The following is a 19,644-nucleotide window of genomic DNA, read 5'->3' on the forward strand; positions in this document are numbered from 1 at the left end:
TCTAAGCAGTCTGCTGCTAATTGACAATACCTATTTCCCATGCAATGCCTGTGTCATAATTTGTTCCTTTCATTTGCTCAAAACCCTTATTGCAAAACAGACATTTATTTATTTTGTCAGTGTCATGGAGTGTAGGGGGTCACTGAGTCTTGCACCCCCTTCTGCAGCCAGATGTGACCCTCAGCCAACAGGTAGGCCAGAAGGGTTTTTAGTCAGTGAGGACACAGCATAAAGCAGATTTGTCAGGGCAGAAACCGGAAGCAGGCAGTAAAATCTATCATGGGGAAAGGACGCCCTCCTCATGCTTCCCAAGACAGCTGAAACTGCCTCCCTTCCTGCTGTCCATTTAAATTCAAATTCAAACTGCCTCCTTTCTTGCCAGGCTACCGCTGTCACCTTTGTCTTGCTTCCAGGGCAAAAGGTGTCACCTGGCTGCACTCTGCCTTCCGCCTCCCTGCTCACCCAGGCTTATTACAGAACAGTAGGAAACACATGCAACATAGCCAGGGGCATAAAATCCACAGAATCCCCACTTTGTCTCAGTCAGTTCCTGGTATTATTATTTACCTCATTCCCAAGGATTAGGTAATACAAAGACACACTGATGGAAAAGAAGTGACCCTGGGAATAAGCACAGTTTTCTTTAATAATCTGGGAGCAGAAACCTCGCAGAATATAGGGGAGGGACAAGATTCCTCTCTCGTGATCAACTAAGGATAACCCAGGAGAAAGGGGAGTAGCACGTAGACTGACTCTCCCCTCATTGCAAGGCATATACCACAGGAGAAAATCTGCCTGCTGAATCCTCCTAGCTTCGGGGTGAAAGGACTAACTGGGTTGAGCGAGAGGAAACCTAGCTGAGGCTTTAGAGCTGCTGCTAATTATAATCCACCTCTAGGAGAAGGGCTGGGGACTCTAGGCTTAAAGAGGGAGAAATACTGAAGAATATCACCCTCAGTTCCATGAAGGGTAGGTAGGAGGAAGTCCTGAACAGGGGTAAGAAGTAATCTGAAGGCATATCTACACAGCAGCCATATTTCGAAACAGGATATTCCAGAAGAGCTATTCTGGAATAGCTTGTTTTGAAATAAGACAGCTACATACAAAATAGCTAAGTGCTATTTTGAAATACAGTGTCTACACACATGGAGCCTTTTTCGAATTAGAGCCATTGGATGCACTATAGCCTATGTTGAAAGAGACTCTTTTCCCGGTCTAAACAGCCCCTATTTTGAAATAGTGATTTTAAAATAAGCACTGTTCCTCATCTGTGGCCACACTAGCTCCCTCCTTTCGGAAGGGGCATAGTAATGAGGGATTTTGGAAGATGCGAATGAGGTGCTGCTATGAATATGCAGTGCTTCATCAGCATAATAGCAGCCATGCCCAATTCGAAATTGCTGCTTTCAAAATGCACACTGCCTGTGCGGCCAGGGGTGTTTCGAAAGGACCTCCTGATTTCAAAAGCCCCTTCTTCCTGAAACCAAATGGGAAGAAGGAGCTTTTGAAATCCAGCGCGTCCTTTTGGAAGGCCTCCGGCTACATGGGTGGTGTGCATTTTGCATTGCATGGCTGCAATTATGCTAATGAGGTGCTGCATATTCATGATATTTCCTCATTAGCATCTGCCGAAATCTCTCATTACCATGCTCCTTCCTTTTGGAAGGGGCTAGTGTGGCCACAGCCATTGTGAAATGAGGTTCACCAATTTCAAAATACTCCAAATACTGTTTTGAAATTATCTCAAAATAGCAGGTGTGTAGACACTAGGATAGTTCTTTTGAAATACTAGCCGCTATTTTAAAGTAACTTTGCTGTGTAGACCCATGGTGTCCAATATGCTCTTATTGTGGTCAATACAGCTTGGCGGGCTGGTGCAGCGGTTCAGGCTGTGGCATGCTGGCACAGCAGCACGGCAGCTTGGGGGCTTTCATGGTGACCCCTTGGGTGCCACACACCTGGCTCAGGGGCTTGAGCCGTTCTCAGAGCAGCACAGCTGGCATGGCTCGGGGGTCCAGAGGTGTGGCTTGGGCAGTGTGGCTTGGGGGTCCTGGTGCAGCAGGGCTCAGGGCTCTGGTGGCTCAGGGCAGCGTGGCTCACATGAGTCATTGGCAGTTTGCTGGGGGCGGGTAGGGGGTTGGGTGCTTGGCTGGGGAATGCAGTGCCTGGAAGTGGGGGTGGTGATGCCTGGGTAGGGTGAGCGCCTGGCCTGGGGAGAGGGGCATGTGGTGATCCACTCAAGTGCTTTTGGACACCACTGGTGTAGACAGACCCTAGGACTCTTTATATGGAACCAGTGTGGGTGTAAACTGGGCAACTAACAAAGTGAATTATATTGTACAGAAAGACAATATTTCAGACCCCATGAAAGATGTTTATGTTTTGAACAAAACTAGTCAAAGTGACTGAAAAAGCCATAGAGGCACTGAGTGCCGCATACCTAAAGGCCCATGATACAGTCAATTGCACTGTTATTTGTGGAGCAATTGTTTGAGCAGAATTAACGCTAACATTTCTACTCACACTCAGAAGCACAGTTCCAGTTGCAGCATAGACATATTATAAGCAAGCTCCTTGGGGTAGGGACTGTGAAGACTTTTGTATTTGGATAATCTCTAGCATGTGGCTGGTAGTAGAAAAAATACAAAAAATAATCTGTAATGAGAGGCAGGGAACTTTACACGGATAGGTAGCATGTAAGTGAGCCTTGCAGAATTATAATTTCCTACCTGCCTTAAGCTTGTCGATTTACTGTTAGGACAGCTAAGTAAGATTACTATCTCATTCATCATCATGCTCAGAATGGACAAATAGATTTGAGTTGGCACTGGTAAATTTTCATAACAAATTTGGAAGTTGCCTTACAGGGCCATCATGAGATGTTGAATGTTCTCCTACATGACATGGCTGATAGAACGGAAAAAATGCTTTATGAAATGCTTTGTGAATGACACCAAGCTGGGAGGGGCTACAAGGATTTTGGAGGACAGAATTAGAATTCAAAATGATCATGAAAAGTTGGAGATCCAGTTTGAAATCCGTAACGTGAAATTCAGAAAACACAAGTGCAAAGTACAGCTCTTCAGAAGGAAAAAAGAATGCATACCCCCAAAATGGGAATAACTGATGAGCCAGTAATACTGCAGGAAAGGATCTTGAGGATTGAGCTGATCACAAATGGAATATATGTCAAGCGTGTGGAGCTGGTGAGAAAAAGGCCAGTGTCCTACCGGGAATGCATTAATAGCAGCATTGTTTGTAAGATATGTCAGACAATTGCTCTGAACTACTGGGTGCTAAGTTACTGGTACAGCTGGAGTACTGTGCCCGGTTTGGGGTGCCACCTCTTGAGAAATATGTGAACAAATTGGAATGATTAAAGAGGAGAGCAACAAAAATATGTGTTTTTTTGGTAAATATCACCTATGATGAAAGGTTGAAATAATAAGGTAATGTTGAGTCTAGAGATGAGAAGACTGAAGAAGGACATAAGACTTGAAATATTTAAAATACCATCATAAAGAGGCCTGTGATTAGTTCTCCCTGCCCATCAAGTGTAGGATAAGAACTAATCAGCATAGGATAAGAAACCCTGGAGGGGTGCGGCCAGAGGGAGGGAGGGAGGGACGGCCCCCACACTCTCCAGAAGTGGTGCTGCAGTTCTGCAGGAAGAGGCACGTGGGGTGGAGCAGGTGGAGGGAGGGGGGAGAGGGTGGGCCACAGGTGGAGCAGAAGCTTGTGGTCTGTGGCCCCTGAAATCCCTGCACTAGTTGCCTCTGCCAGGCTCCTAACGTCATTTCACAGAAAACTAAAGATTTTTTTCTCTTCATGTCCCATTAAGGGAGAAAGGATGAAGGTTACATCTACAGCAAACACTTTCATATCCAGCAGCCCCAGGACCAGCAGGTTGCCAGATGTTCAAATATTCTGGATATTAGAGAGGTATACTGAGCAATGCATAACACTAAAAAGCCCTAGGATTAGACATAAAGAAACAAACAAAAATGTATGCAGAGTACTCTATTAACCAATAACGGTGGTATTGTACAGTGTAAACTTATACTGTATTTGCTGTATTTATTTGTATTTACTTTCGCTGTACTGTGCTTATAGAAAACATAACTAAAATTTACTCGATCTTTAACATAAACAATACTGTATACCAGGGATCAGCAATGCCTGGCACGGCTGCCAAGAGCGGCATGTGAGCCAATTTTCATCAGCACGCAAGGGAGGAGCTCAGCCTTGCCTCTTCTCCCCCATGCAGCTGGGAACTTGCTCAAAGCCATGCCCACCGTGGATTACCAACCATCTAATGTTGCCAACCACGACCTAAGTGGTAAAGCTCTGTGTCTTTGTTTATTAATGAAGCTGTTGTGAGTAGGGCTATTAGTGACTTAAAAAAGTATCACTGGCACTCAGACTGTACATAGAGGTTGAATGGTCAAATTTTAGGACTCTGCCTCGGCAAAGTCGCTGACCCCTGCTATATACTGTATTTATTTTAACTTTCACTATACATTTACTGTGCTTATGTGAAACTTAATTAAAATTTACTTTATCTTTGACTTAATCTTAACTTTACTTCACCACATTAACTTAAATGCTGGTTATTTGAGAATTCTGGATGGCAGAATGCCAATTAAAACAGAGTTTTACTGTTTTTAGCAAAAGTAAAAGACCCTGAGCAGTGAGGCTCAAAGCATAGACCAACCGACAAAGGCTTGTACTGACAGGCTGAAAATAGCAGTGTAGATATTTGGGCTTGAGCAGTCTAGGCTCTGAAACCTGGGCATGAGACAGCATCTTGGGGCCCACTCCATCCAAAGCCTCTAATCAGGGTAGAAACTCTGAAACTCACTGGCTGTATCTACACTTACCAAAAACTTCAAAATGGCCATGCTAATGGCCAGATCAAGGAATACTAATGAGGTTCTGAAATGCATATTCAGCACCTCATTAGCATGCTGCCGGCCGCAGCACTTCGAAATTGCCGCGTTTTGCTCCTGCTCGTCTCGTCTACATGAGGGTCCTTTTTGAAAGGACCCCACCAACATCGAAATCCCCTTATTCCTATGAGCTAATGCTGCTGGGGGCAACACTCCTTGGGGGCAACACCCACCCCCCCAGGGGCAACAGCCCTCATCCAAGGGCACAGTAGCCATGGAGTAATGAGGTGACGTAGAGGTTCTCTGCTCATGTGGGACAGTTGCCTAGTGCAGTCTGGCCCTTCCTACCTCTCGCCGCATGTGCGGTTCATGGCACTGTCCATGGGGGAGGATGCTGGCTGTTGCACAGCTGGCCAGCAGGCGTCTGGGCCTTGACCATAAGGCATGTGCATGGTCTGCTGGCAACTGTATCACCCCCACCCCACTAGCTGGTGTGTGTGTCCCACCGGGGCTTACCAGAGGGTCCCTCGATGAAGTCCAGGGATGCCAGGCTCCTGGTCACCTGGCTGAATGACCAGGAGGGCACGTCAATGACAATGGCTATCTCTCTGTCACTATTCAAGGTCCCTCTTGTTACTCTACCACTCCACGGCATGATCTGACTCTTGGGTCCCTGCTCCTGGCTCCTCCCATGCTTCACGCTGCCACTTGTCCCCAGATGAGTCCAGGACAGCAGGTGGTGAGGAGCTGTCCCAGGGACCTAGGATGGACTGGAGATAGTGGTAGTGGAGGCAGGTGGGGGGACCTGACCATGTGCTTCTGGTCTCATCCCAGGTCCAGGCCTAGCTCTGCTGGAGCTCCTTCACCTTACTCTGGACTTGGTCTGGGGTTTGCTCGGTGTGTCCCCTGGTGCTGAGGCCCCAGGTGAGGCAGCTGAAGGCTGCAGTGTAGCACCAGTTTAATCCCATTTCCTGGAGGAGCTCCTCCTCCTTCCGAAGTTCGAGGAGGTCTCTCAATTCTGTCTCTGTCCAGGAGGAAGCCCTGTTTTTTTCTCTGGTGCCAGCTCCTGGGATCCCTGTGAGGTGGGGCCCTGGGGTTCCTGTGGTGGGTGGCTGTTTGCCATTCAAGTTTTTTTCAGTTTTGGGGTGGGTGTGCTTTTCTCAGCTTCTGCTGTTGCTGCTAGCACGCTCTCAGCTGCCATGGGGTTTCTGGATCTGTGCAGCTTTAAAAGCAGCCAGACACTGAGAACATAGAGCCTTGCTGCTGTGGGCCAGGGCATCTCCACGTTCCACACCATGGTGGACTCCTCTTCCGAAAGAGCGGGCCGTGGAACATCTACATGTGTCTTCTTTCAAAAGAGACTTGCGAAAGGGGACGCTTTTCCTAATATGGGAACGGGGTAGGGATTTCAAAATCTGCACCTTTGATTTCTTTCAAAAGAACGCATTGCATGTGTAGACGCTCTGCATGTTCTTTCAAAAGAGGGCTGCAGATTTCAAATTTATTTGCATGTGTAGACACAGCATAATTATACAGTTTAAATTCAGGAGACACAAATCTGTCAAACAATCTAAAATCTGATTTATTACCAACAGGAGAAGTGATGTGAGCAGCATAGCTGACTCTCATTAAGTCTCACGCCCTGGTGTCCATGTTCGGGAAAGGATTCTGGAAAGCTCCCTCAGCAGGGCAGGTAATGGCCTTAAAAGCACAATCCCCATGCAGCTACTTCATAATAGAAAATACTGATCTTTCTGCCATACATAGATCCATAGGTCAGGGATCTGCAACCTGCAGCTCTGGAGCCACAGTCTTTAAGGACTACTCTGTGGCTCTTGCTGCCAAGATTGCAAAGTGAAAAACAAAACAAAACAAAAAAAAAACCAAAAGAAAACCCACTCCTCATTAAAACAAAAAGCAGTCAAGTAGCACTTTAAAGACTAGCAAAATAGTTTATTAGGTGAGCTTTCGTGGGACAGACCCCTTCTTCAGACCATAGCCAGACCAGAACAGACTCTATATTTAAGACACAGAGAACCAAAAACAGTAAGCAAGGAGGACAAATCAGAAAAAGATAATCAAGGTGAGCAAATCAGAGAGTGGAGGGGTGGGGGGGAAGATCAAGAATTAGTTTGAGCCAAGTATGCAGATGAGCCCCTATAGTGACTCAGAAAGTTCCCATCATGATTTAAACCATGTGTTAATGTGCCGAATTTGAATATAAAAGTCAGCTCAGCCACTTCTCTCTCTAAAACGGAGCGATAATTTCTCTTCAGTAACACACATACCTTGAGGTCATTGACAGAATGCCCCATTCCATTAAAATGTTGACTAACTGGTTTGTGGATCTGGAGCATTTTGATGTCTGTTTTGTGCCCATTGACCCTTTGTCTAAGGGAGTTAGAAGTCTGTCCAATATACAAAGCATCTGGGCATTGTTGGCACATGATGGCATATATGATGTTAGTAGAGGAGCATGAGAAAGTGCCCGTGATTCTGTGAGTAACCTGGTTAGCTCCAGTGATGGTATTTCCAGAGAAGATATGTGGACAAAGCTGGCAACGGGCTTTGTTGCAGGGAAAGGTTTCAGGACTGGTGTTCCTGGGGTGTAGACTGTGGCTGTTAGTAAGGATCCTCATGAGGTTGGGAGGTTGGCTGTAGGAGAGAACAGGCATGTCACCCAGAGCCTTCTGGAGTGTAGCATCCTGATTAAGAATAGGTTGTAGGTCTTTAATAATTCATTGCAGTGGTCTGAGTTGGGGGCTGTAGGTGATGACCAGTGATGTTCTGTTCTTGGCTTTTTTGGGCCGATCTTGGAGTAGCTGGTCTCTGGGTATGCGTCTGGCCCTGTCGATTTGTTTTTTTACTTCTCCTGGTGGGTAATTCAGGTTTATGAATATTTGGTAAAGTTCTTGTAGTTTTTGGTCTCTGTCAATTGGATCAGAGCAAATGCAATTGTACCTAAGAGCTTGACTGTAAACAATGGATCTAGTCACGTGTGCAGGATGGAAACTAGAAGGGTGTAGATAAGTATAGAGATCAGTAGGTTTTTGGTACCACACTTCTATCGACTATGTCTACACTAGCCAAAAACTTCGAAATGGCCGTTCAAATGGCCATTTTGAAGTTTACTAGTGAAGTGCTGAAATATATATTCAGCACCTCATTAGCATGCGGGCAGCTGTGGCACTTCGAAATTGACATGGCTCGCTGCTGTGCGGCTCATCCAGATGGAGGTCCTTTTCAAAAGGACCCGGGCTACTTCGAAGTCCCCTTATTCCCATGAGCAGATGGGAATGGCCATTTGAATGGCCATTTTGAAGTTTTTGGCTAGTGTAGACACAGCCATCATGTTACAAATCATTGTGTGTGCACTGTTTTTAAAATAGGGGTTACAAAAGGTATGGGTTGACATTATTTATTAAGGATCATCTCATATTCACATGAATTGGGACTCCTGAATTATTGATTTTTTAACCAAATTTGAAAAAATGGCTCTTCTTGCTACTTTAGTTGTTGACCCCTGCCCTAGGTGACCAAACCCTAATTATAGGTCTATCTAGAATATTCAGGATTGTTTGCTAACAGCATCATATTAAAACAAAAAGGCAGTCTAGTAGCACTTTAAAGACTAACAAAATAATTTATTAGGTGATGAGCTTTTGTGGGACAGACCCACTTCACCAAAGCTCATCACCTAATTAATTATTTTGTTAGTCTTTAAAGTGCTACTAGACTGCTTTTTAGTTTTGATAGTATATCGACTAGCACGGCTTCCTCTCCGTTACTATTCAACATCATATTGGCTTCATTAATCACCTTTCACCTATGCACCACCTTTAAAGAAGAAGGGTTTAAAAAACAGTATCTTGAAACTCTGTAAATGTCAGGAAATCAAAATGAACAATCAGAAAAAGGATAGAAAAAACAATTACTCCCTCCACTCCCCTCTGTCCCATCCCCAGAAACCCTGCCCCCAACTTACCTTTTAAAATTATCCAACTTGGGTTTAAATCTGTAATATGATCAAAAGGGTAGCCATGTATCTGCAAAAACAACGAGAAGTCCTGTGGCACCTTACAGACTAACAGAATTTTTGGAGCATAAACTTTCAAGGACAAAGACCCACTTTGTCAGATGCATCTGATGAACAGGACTTCTTGTTGTTTTTGTAAAAGGATTGCTTGTTTAAAAGTCTAGATTAGGAAAACCAGTCAGAATATAGGTTTTGTCTCTCTTACTGATTTCTGTAGTTTACAAACAAGATAAGACTACTGAAAGGGATAAGCTGTATGTGGTCTGCCATGCATATAAAATTTGGAGTAAGGGAGAAAGGTGATTTGAGGTTCTTCAATTCATTCAAGGTCTGCTGAACAGGAAAGTGCATTGTTACGATCACTTCCTCTGGAAAGAGCACTTGACAGGATCCATCAGGGAACTGCCAGCAACCTTAAGAGTTTTAAGCATGAAGCCCTGAGTCCACTGTAAAATTGCTATGACAGCACACTCATTAAAATACCAGGAAATTTGCTGTGATATTTACAGCTTTGTATGTGATTTCCAAAGAACTTACACCTGGGAGCCAAGAAAGTAGTCTGTCAAGTAATAAAAGGTAGTTGCACTGTTTACCTGTGAAAATGAAATTGTTGTTCAAAGGTTAGATTTAAGCCTCCTCCCTTTTACACAACTGTTTTTCCCCTACACCTTTCATATGCTTTCATGCTGTAAGCTCTAGAAAGATGCAAATTGAGAACAGAGCTTTTTCAGGGAGCTGTCTCTCTACATGAAAAGCCCATTTTCATAAGTGCTCTTTCAGGGTAAAGGACTTGACTCTGTAAACAGGTACACCAAGTTTATGTGCGTACTGCTAGCTAAACAAAAAGGCTATATATAGACTGCAGGGTTTTGTTGGCAGAAGTTTGTGTTGGAAGTTATCCAGCGACAAAACGTCTGTTGACAGAGCATGTCCAGACACTAAGGTGCGTCGAAGAGTGATCTACTCTGTCGACAGAGAGCGGCCAGACAGCACAGATGTTCTCTTGACAGAGCTCCCAGCTGGAACCATGTCAGCCAGGGTTGCAGGTCACCAGTTCCTTCCAGGAGCTGGTGCCAGAGCCCTGTGCTTAAAGGAACCCCTCCAGACAGCCATTCCCTGCCCCTATTGTGAACTCGCCTACCTCTGCGAGGGACAGCAGAGCTCACACTGTGCACACTGTTTTTGCCCTGTGTTTGGAGGCAACACAGCCAGACCCTGTGTTCCATGCCATCGGAGCTGCCCCTGCGCTTGCGATGACCCCACATGGACATGCTGAAGCTGTTACTGAACTTTCTGTCACGTGCTCTCCTGTTCCTCAGTAAGGTTGACCCTGAGATCCCCTTTGGTACTGGTGCCCTGGCTGCAGATCTTTCAGACCTGAACCCATTCGCCCACATCCCACCAGTGTACAGGCAGCTCTGGAGGCACCATGCCAGTTTAGACTGGTGGGATCATCTGGTCATGGAGTAGTGGGATGACCAGCAGTGGCTCCAAACTTCTGCATGCAGCAGGCCACCTTCATGGAGCTCTGTGCCTGGCTTGCCCCTGCCCTCCAGAGACTCAAAACCCAGCTTTGTCCCACCATACCCATGGAGAAGTGGGTTGCAATTGCCCTCTGAAATCTCACCACCCCAAATAGCTACCAGTCGGTGAGCAACCTGTTTGGCATGGGGAAATCCACCTCTCGGGTCCTCCTCATGGAGGTAATGCACTCTCAGGCAGGGGATCATGTCGTTCTGCCCTCACACATCGCTGCTTCTTGGGGGCCAGTCTCACATGGGGGGGCTCCCAGAGAGGTCGGTGAGTGGATGAGAGCGGGTCAGTGACTCCCTAAGGTCCCAGGTACTCCCTCTCTCAGTTCCTGGTGTGTGTGTTTGGTTGCCTCCTTCTGCCGGTCATCAGGACCATCAACTCAATCCTGCTGTGGAGAGTCATCTGTCTGGGGGACCCTGACCAGGTTGCGGCTGGATTCACTGCCTTGGTGTTCCTGAACTGTGTCAGAGCCATCAATGGAACCCACATCCTAATCTGGGCCCTGGAGCATCGCACGGCTAAGTTCATTATTCAGAAGGGCTACTTCTCCATGGTGCTGCAGGCCCTGGTCAACCACCATGGACAGTTCGTGGACATTTACATCAGGTGGGTGGTCCGGGTGCATGACATCTGCATGATCCATAATTCCAGCCTATGTAGGAAGCTGGAGGTAGGCCCTGTGGCAAAGAGTGAGCAGGGAGCCTGGGGGACAGGGGAAAGGGGCCATAACCATCACCCAGGGATCAGACAGGGGTCCAGGGTGCCTTGCATGAGGGCAGGAAGGTGCAGGATGGTGGGGGCAAAGTTGGACAGCTGGGACAGCGTATTCTGCCAGATGCTGGTGACAGCATCACAGTGAGACATGAACTGTTCCCACACCTGTGACCTCCACTCCACGTCCACCCTCACATGGTATTCCAGGGTGTCCCAGAGCACTGCTGCGTGCTGATTCATCACCTCCTCATGCACCCTGCAGGGATGTTTCTAGTTCTGTGTGTGGCCTGATGGCATTGGAGGGAGGACTCAGCATTTGGTTGGTGCAGGTCCAGCTGTATGGAAGACAAGGAGGGAGAGATGGTGAGTCATTCAGGCAAAGCAGTCCCTGAGGGCACGCCCCCCCCACCGACAGCAGCGACCATCACCCCTTGGGCCAAGGGATGGGGATGTCCCGGAAGCAAAGCCATGCATGGCCTACACAACAGGCCCTGCTGCGTGGGGGCTTTGTGGTGCCTCCAGGGCTATGTTGTCCACTGCCCCCTACCCCCTTGACAGGCTAGTCCCCAAGGGTGGTGTTCAGCCACAGAGGGGTACCCTCATGGGTAGCAGTTGGTCTGGGAGAAGTCTAGCCCTCACTGGGGTCCACTCACACACTTGTGGCTCAGCATACTCCCCATCTGCACTTCCTTCCCATGCCCTGGGGTGTGTCACACATAGGGCACTCACCAGAAGGACCCTTTCAGAGCTTAGAGGAGCTCCAGGTGGTGGCCTGGTTGCCTGGGACAGGGTCCAGTGCTATGATGAGGCGTCTGCTCCCAGAGTCCAGCTCCTGCAGGGGTTGACCCTCTGTTGGCTGCTCCTCCCCCACGGGCTTCTGCTGCAATGGGGGAGCCTCAAGCCCCAAGTTCAGGCTCAGGCCATGGGGTGAGGTGTCCACCCCCAGGATCTGGTGGAGGTCCCAGTAGTAGGGATGGTGGTTCTGCCCCAAACAGCCCATGGTGTTCCAGGCCCAGACATACGCCTGCTGGAGTTATTTAACTTTGGCCCTCACTTGCTCGAGGGTGCGGTGGGGGTGGTCCTGTTTGGCTAGGGCCTTGGCCACGTGGCTATACATGTCCACATTCTGGGTCTCGGAACAGGGATCCTGGAGGTCTCCTCTTTGGCTCAGAGATCCAGGAGGCCCTGGATCTCTGGGCTGGACCAGGAGGAGGCCCACTTCTTGAGCCCCTGGGAGGGTCCTGGGACCCCTCGGGCTGCTCCCTTGAGGGTCCAGGAGGGCTTCAGGGAGCCTGTGTGTCTGCCATCACTGCTCTGGAGAGAAGGGTGGCTGTGAGGGCATGGGGAACTGTGTGCAGCTCTGCTTCTTCCACACTCTCAGCTTCCTACCATGGGGCTGCCTGATCTCTCTGCGACTCTAAGAAGGGCCAGAGGCAGGAGTGATAGAGAGCTTATTGCTGTGGACAGGGTGTCCACTAGGGCACCTGCGCAGTGTCCAAAAAGCCTTTTCTGTTTACAGAAGGCCTCCCAGAATGTCCAGACCCGTGTTTTGACAACAGATCTCTCTCGACAGAGGGGTTCTTCCTCGTGGCAAGCAGGTACGGCTGCAGACAAAAGCACTCCGTTCTGTCATTTTACTTCTGACAGAATGTGCTTTGCAATCTGGAAGATTGTCAACAAAACCCTGCAGTCTAGACATAGCCTAAGAGACAACACATAATCAATTGTGCTCAGTAGAGTTCAATTATGAAAAAGGAAAAATAATTCCCACAATTACAGGGTAAAATTCCATGGATTGTATTCTGCAGGTTAGGCTAGGTAATCAGAATGCTTTCTTTTGGCCTTAAAATCTGAGTTTTGTGCTATTCAGAGATCTCAGCGCAGGCCATTAGATTACATAAAAAGAGCTATTAGCTATCATATTTGGAAAATCATGGGAGATAGGAGAGATTCCAGAAGACTGGAAAAAGGCAAATATAGTGCCCATGTATAAAAAGGGGAATAAGAACAATGTAGGAAACTACAGAGCAGTCAGTTTAACTTCTGTGCCAGGAAAGATAATGGAACAAATAATTAATGAAGTCATCTGCAAGCACTTGGAAGGTAATAAGGTGATAGGGAACAACCAGCATGGATTTGTAAAGAACAAATCTGTTAGCTTTCATCAATAAGATAACAAGCCTTGTGGATAAGGGAGAAGCAGTGGATGTGGTATACCTTGATTTTAGTAAGGCATTTGATACGGTCTCATATGATATTCTTATCAATAAACTAGGCAAGTACTACTTAGATGGGGCTACTATAAGGTGGGTGCAAAACTGTCTGGATAACCACACTCACAGAGTAGTTATTAATGGTTCTCAATCCTGCTGGAAAGGTATAACAAGTGGGGTTCTGCAGGGGTCTGTATTGGGACCAGTTCTGTTCAGTATCTTCATAAATGATTTAGATATTGGCATAGACAGTAAGCTTATTAAGTTTGCAGATGAAACCAAGCTAGGAGGGGTTGCAACTGCTTTGGAGGATAGGGTCAAAATTCAAAATAATCTGGACAAATTGGAGAAATGGTCTGAAGTAAACAGGATGAAGTTTAAGAAAGACAAATGCAAAGTGCTCCACTTAGGAAGGAACAATCAGTTTCATACATACAGAATGGGAAGTGACTGTCTAGGAAGGAGTATGGCAAAAAAGGATGTAGGGGTTATAGTGGGCCACAAGTTAAATATGATTCAACAGTGTGATGCTGTTGCAAAAAAAAAAAGCAAACATGATTCTGGGATGCATGTGAACAAGGTGTGTTGTGAACAAGACACGAGAGTCATTCTTCCATTCTACTCTGCGCTGGTTAGGCCTCAGTTGGAGTAATGTGTCCAGTTCTGGGCACCGCAGTTCAAGAAATATGTGCAGAAATTGGAAAAGGTCCAGAAAAGAGCAACAAGAATGATCAAAGTTCTAGAGAATATGACCCATGAAGAAAGTCTGAAAGAATTGGGCTTGTATAGTTTGGAAAAAAGAAGATTAACGGGGGACATGATAGCAATTTTCAAGTATCTAAAAGGGTGTCATAAACAGGAGGGAAGAAACTTGTTTTTCTTGACCTCTGAGGATAGAACAAAAGGCAATGGGCTTAAACCGCAGCAAGGGAGGTTTAGGTTGGACATTAGGAAAAAGTTCCTAACTGTCAGGGTGGTCAAACACTGGAACAAATTGTCTAGGGAGGCTGTGGGAGCTCCATCTCTGGAGATATTTAAGAATAAGTTAGATAAATGCCTACCAGGGATGGTCTAGACAGTATTTGGTCCTGCCATGAGGGCAAGGGGCTGGACTCGATGACCTCTCAAGGTCCCTTCCAGTCCTAGCATTCTATGATTCTATAACCAAGCATATACTCTGTGATAAACCTACGAAAAGTTAAAACATTCAACAATTAAAGTAGCATATAAGTAATCACATGTAAACATACTTAATAATCTTAATTTAATTTAAAATAAGCAGTAATCTCCTAGGGCTATAAAAGTATCTTATTGTGTGTGGTGCGCAGGCAGGATTTTCTCACAGTTGGGAATTTAATTATAACTACTTATTGTTTTAGGTCTTAGCTGAATAACAGCTTCAGGTAGGTGTTTGTTGTGATGAGTTTTTAGCTGCGATTCTCTCACAATCAACTTATTCCTGGGTTCTGATTCTGTACGTTGCCCAGCATGATTCTCTGGTAGAGAAAATGGTCAACTGATTAGTCTCCTCTTTCTGGCCTCACTGAAGGTACTTTTACTTACTTCCCATCCGCACTGGTGTACCATCTCTCCTTGCTTATTTCTTGGATCTTGTCAGGCGTGCCAAGTCAGAATCACCAGTTGTTTCCTCCTTTGGGAAAGTTACCCTTCATAAGGGCTGTTTTCTCATTTGTCTTATTTACGGCATTAGCAGTTCTCAGATGTAACTGCCTGAGCCTTCTAAGAAATATGAGCAATAACTGTCTGTCTTTTTCTTACTTCACTCTTTACCTTTCTTTGTCTTTCACACTACACAAATCAAACAGGAAAACAACTCAAGCAACCTTATAATGCAGAAAGAAGTCATGTTACAGGTACTGCAGTGAGTCCAAAGGTATTTAGAGGACGTATTTATTGAACTTACGTGACCACTGAGGATACAGAAAAAGGGGCAAGACAGATTCAAGTACATTCCTTCTAGGTTCAAGAACACACCTCTGAATTTGTTTCTGTGCCCATATCAAATTATTTATAATTTCCCTGAAATGCTGATTCTTAATCTTTTCCCATTTCTAGAATCTTCCACTTCAATTCAGAAGTTGGCAGAATTTATTTTCACCAGCTTTACTTCAACTTAGTGTCACCCAAAGTCCTTTCTAACAACGATCCTTGTTGGAAATAAATGATAAAAACCCACCTTTTTTTCCCCCCTTCTGCGTGTGAAAGCACAGAACATTCTTCCTTGCCTAACAATATCTTTCAGAAGCAGGCAAGGCACTGAAATATACAATAGTTACTTTCATAAGAAGAATGGAGAAAGGCTAAAAAGCAAGGGGTTATGAAGGGTAGAACGGCATGGCCTAAGAGACAGTCAAGAGAGCTGCCCTTCCACTCCATGCAGAGTGGCCTAATGGACACAATCAATAAAATTGCCCTGCTCTGAGGAAGTGCATGACCTATTGGCCCACTGGAGAAGTGAGGCAACACTCAGGCAGTGTTGGGAGGTTCCTTGTTATCAAGTCAGCAGGGATCCTCCTAAAGCATGCTGACAAATGCCTCAGTTCACCCACTGAAGCAAAGTTAACAACTCCTGGGCTGCTTCCTATCATGTCTTTGCCAGTGATGGTCCCCTTTTCCCCTGGGTCTCTGGGATCCTCAGGTGGCATAGCTCCTGATACCATGGCCTCCTGTCTATGTTCATGAAGCAGCCTGAAATCCATCTAGGATTCTGAATGCCTTGGCTCTGGGCCTGTAGCCATTCCCTGGGGAAAGCCTGCAGTGTACATCCTCTCCCTTCAGCAATCCACTCAGCCTGAGCTGGGCTGCTTCCTTTTATATCATGCCTCCAGACTGAGCATGCTCAGCAGAGTTGAAGGACATGGCTGTTCCAGCCTGCAGTGCATAGTTGACCTCTCCTGGACTGGCCAGGGTAGATACATGCCACCTCACAGCCCTTCAAAGTTCATAGGACCTTACCAGGTCTAATTTGAAACCTAAGAACCAGCATAACTGCCTTATGGGAGAAGCTAATAGTGCTTTGTAAATGTTTAAACTGATATGATTTTTGGTAATTTTAATTACCAAATTTGATTTTTCCCCCTTTTATTTCATATTCTGTAATGTCACCTGAGAGCAAACATAGAAATAGGCTGACAGTCACTCACTGTGAATGATATCTAGGTAAAACAAATCCCTTTGCTGAGAAGGAAGGAAGAAATAAAAGATGTTTAAATATTCATCAGGTGCTGAATTGGGACTTGTTTTTGTGAATGAAGTGATACCAACTCTATTGATATGAAGTGTGAGATGCCATCATCAGCAAAATGAAACTATATAGTAACATGTATCATTTGCTATATTATTATTTTTAACATTCTTATATTTTCTCAACTCTTCAGAGAACATACTACATTTATCAAAGCCAGTGTCATATGGTGTCTGGATTCTAGAACAAAACTAACTCAAAATTAGAATAAATAAAAATAATACCATTCAAATCCTTTCAACCTGTACTATGGCAATAATTGCATAGGTGTTATGGTAAGATTAGCTCCTCAAAATAGCTCTAATCAGAGTTTCAGGTTCTTACAGCATTCTCTACTTCATATCCTGTAATGTTGCCCAACAATGTTAAATAGCTGTAGCCTTTCAAGGCCAAATATAGGAATACCTAGGTGTCATTATTTAGACAGGGATTTTCAGAGGCATGTAAGACAATTAAACGCCCAAGGCCTATAGGCATTTGGTAACAAACTTCCTTAGAGTCCATTGAAAATTCCAGCATGCATTTTGTGTTTTAAATAAATCTACACAGAACTAAACTTTGCTTATGGATGTGCAATTACAGATGCAGCATGTGTTTAAATGGTGTGCTTTGGTTCAGTTTTTCATACAAGTAAAGCAATTTCTCCTTTTTTAACAACTAGAAGAAATCAAGAACAATATTTATGATTATTTTTATTTGTCTCTGTATATGTTTCTTACTCCCAGTGTATGAACAAAAGCTCATACCAAGTATTTACTCACAGATGGGGATTTGGTTCTTGTAGGTCTCATTTAACACACAGCAATGTGCATGTACTGTAAAATACATTGGGTTTGCTCTGAATTATTTATAATTCTGGTTGTCATGAAAGGAAGTGAGACCCATTAAACGGTTCAACAGCTGCATTTTATTTATGTGTATCAGCAAGAAGAGACTGTTCTTTCCTGTCCTTCCCATGTCCCAGTCTTCTGGTTTTCTTCTGGATGTCCTTGATCTGTAAAGGGACAGGGCTATATTACTGAAACACTCTCCCAAACCCCAAACCAAACTAGAATGAATCCTATCAGAGGATCACTCTTTGACCTCCAAGGCTAGATAACACCAACTCAGTAGGCAACCCGCAAAGCCCTTTAGAATGCACATAACATGCATGGGTATGGCTGTGTCTACGCTAGCCAAAAACTTTGAAATGGCCATGCAAATGGCCATTTTGAAGTTTACTAATGAAGCGCTGAAATACATATTCAGTGCCTCATTAGCATGCGGGCGGCCGCGGCACTTCAAAATTGATGCGGCTCACTGCCGCGCAGCTCGTCCAGACGGGGCTTCTTTTCAAAAGGACCCCAGATACTTCAAAGTCCCCTTATTCCTATAAGCAGATGGGAATAAGGGGACTTCGAAGTAGCTGGGGTCCTTTTGAAAAGGAGCCCCGTCTGGACGAGCCACGCGGTGGTGAGCAGCGTCAATTTTGAAGTGCTGCGGCTGCCCGCATGCTAATGAGGTGCTGAATATGTATTTCAGCACTTCATTAGTAAACTTTGAAATGGCCATTTGCATGGCCATTTTGAAGTTTTTGGCTAGTGTAGATGTAGCCTATCAGTGATATTTTAGCATATTCTTAAGTGTTTTCCAAAGTAGAAATTGACTTTATCATGTGCTTTGTTGCATCAGGCCACAGTCCTTAAAACAAAGAAACAAAAACTAAAAGGGGTTTAATTTTCCCAGAACAGACCAACTTATTAGGTGCTGAAAAAAAAAATTATCGTAAGCTATGGCTACACTGTAGCTGTAACTTGAAATAACTTACACAAATTTGCACAACACAAATATGCTAAAGTATTTTGAGTGAATTTTTTTCAAACTTGGTGCTGTAGAAACATCACCAAAGTTTGAAATAAGCAGCTATTTCAAAGTTTCCACTACCCACCTTATGATAAGTGGTAGCAGAAATGGAACACCATGTTCAAAATAGCCCTGCTATTTTGAGCACAGTGTTTAGCTATGAGATCACTATTTCAGGATACAAATGTATCCCTATACAGTAACCACAGTGTAGCCATGTTCTACTCACTGTTCTGACTCTCTGGAAGGTCAAGTTCAAAATCATGGTTTCAGTGGTCAAGCACAAATCAATCCAAATGAAACTCTAACCACCAAGCTACAGAGTCACTCGCACTCTGGCCTAATAACTGCCCAAGGCAGAAGGAGAAATTGAACCTGGGTTTTCTACATTCTGGACGAATGTGCTAAACCGGACTCTGGCTGTGCCCACAATACCCCTCGCTTTGGGAAGGGGCATGTTAATGAAGCAGTTCAGAAGATGTCAATGAGGCACTGACATGAATATGCAGCACCTCTTTAGCATAATGGTGGGTACACGTGATTCAAAAGCGCCACTTTTGGAACTCACGCCACCCATGTAGATGAGGGCTTTTCAGAAGGACCCCCTCAACTTCAAAAGCCCCTTCTTCCTAAAACCAAACAGCAAGAAGGAGCTTTCAAAGTCAGGGGGTCCTTTTGAAAGGACCCGGCTACATGGGCGACATGCATTCCAAAAGTGGCAATTTTGAACTGCGTGCGGCCACTATTATGCTAATGAGGCACTGCATATTCATGTAGGTGCCTCATTAGCATTTTCTAAACTGCCTTATTAACATGTCCCTTCCGAAAGGGAGGGGTAGAGTGGCCACAGCCTAAATGTTGCAACCTGTGCACCACTGTCCCCCTAGTTGCTTTTGGAGAGTGAAGTGCCTACTCATTTTCATAAGAAATATCTTAAGTACCTAACCCACCTGATTCCAGGAGAGGGGTTCCTGGCTGCGAATTGAAAGCAGAGGCAGGTATCTCCATGGAACATTGACTGGAGTTTGTGATGGGGGTAGGGCTGAGAAAAAATCCTCTCATTGCCATCTTCCACTGTTTAGGTTAGATATGTCCCTGCTTAGCATGCTGGCATTTGTGAAGTTGCCTGATTTTCCCTAGACATTGTGTAGG

The sequence above is a fragment of the Carettochelys insculpta genome, chromosome 1 (genome assembly GCF_033958435.1).
Source record: "Carettochelys insculpta isolate YL-2023 chromosome 1, ASM3395843v1, whole genome shotgun sequence".
NCBI classification, from domain to species: Eukaryota; Metazoa; Chordata; order Testudines; family Carettochelyidae; genus Carettochelys; species Carettochelys insculpta.